Here is a 1,302-nt window from a genome sequence, read left to right on the forward strand (position 1 = left end):
AACACCACCAAAGACACACTGGGATTTGCTGAATGGGGCTCAAGGGCCCGTACCTCAGCACTTCAGTATCAGCCCTTTACCTGAACTCCCATTGAAGGACTCATACTTCGCCCGCGTGTTTGGGACGCTGGCCGTTGCGGTTGTTGTTGTTGTTCAATTCAATTCAATTCAATTCAATTTTATTTGTATAGCCCTTAATCACCATTACAGTCTCAAAGGGCTTAACAGGCCAAATATTTGTGACACCCCCCTTTACCCATGCCCCCACACGGGCAAGAAAAAACTCCCTTGAATCAGCAAGGAAGAAATCTTCAGAAGAAACGCAGTGTAGGGGATCCCTTCTTCCAGGGATGGTCAGGAGTGCAATGGGTGCCACACTTGACATACAGGTAAATACATGCACATCATATTAAAATGGTGATGGGGTTCTGGCCGGTTATCCATGAGGAGAATCCAGGCATCCAGTCCAGTACCCGCAACACGCTAGAACAGACAGAATAGTGAATTAGAACGGAAAAGTACATAGTGGGAATGTATAATGTAATAAGAAAAGCACAAGCAAACAGAGTAGTCTTCACTCTCGCATCAGTTGTTTTCACACTCCAAATGCAAGATTGTAGAGGTGCGTTTTGAGCTTCCCTTTGAATAGCTCCACAGAGTCAGCTTCCCTGATCGCTGATGGCAGCCTATTCCATAAAAAAGGGGCTCGAATTGTTCTTATCGTTTTTGTACAATTCACTATTTAGTCATTCACACAGTGCTTTAAACCTGAGCGGCTTAGAGTGGATGTTTTAGTTTGTGTGCAAATCATTCATGAGCAGGTTGGGGATGGGGGGGTGTCTGGCTCGAGGAGGCCCACAGGTAGGCCGAGGACGTAGGGGTTCCAACACAGGACCCTTTTGCTGGGAGCCACTGGACTATCAGTGGGGTATTCCACAAAGCCGGTTTTATCACATAACCGGGTAAGTTATCCCAGGGTTTGCGGTAACCCTAGGTTCTCCGTTCCAAAATGAACACGGTATGTTAGTTACTATAGAAACATATGCTCTGAATCAGACCTGGTCGGAGCAGGTTTTGCGCAGGTTAAGTTTGAAACATAACCCGGTTTTGGGTATTTATACCCGCGTTCACCGCAGATTTCATGTGTTCACAAATGAACGATTAATAAGACCACGGCTCGACATCTTGGCATATCGGATGACTTTTTGCTGGAGAGATATAGATTCTCGCGCAAATCTTTAATATATTTAAATGGCCTTCTCCAGCCTTACATAGCCAACACTACCAATCGAGGACCTGGCC

General features: G+C 45.9%; 1 long non-coding RNA gene across 1 annotated transcript in view; it reads right to left on the reverse strand.

Annotated features, from left to right (window-relative positions):
* LOC130388208 (uncharacterized) overlaps positions 1 to 1,302 on the reverse strand; it is a 4,079-nt gene continuing 2,777 nt past the window's right edge. Inside the window, exon 3 of the long non-coding RNA XR_008896389.1 lies at positions 1 to 483. This is a non-coding gene — a long non-coding RNA (uncharacterized LOC130388208). The remainder of the gene's footprint in view (positions 484 to 1,302) is intronic.

The sequence above is a fragment of the Gadus chalcogrammus genome, chromosome 1 (genome assembly GCF_026213295.1).
Source record: "Gadus chalcogrammus isolate NIFS_2021 chromosome 1, NIFS_Gcha_1.0, whole genome shotgun sequence".
NCBI lineage: Eukaryota > Metazoa > Chordata > Actinopteri > Gadiformes > Gadidae > Gadus > Gadus chalcogrammus.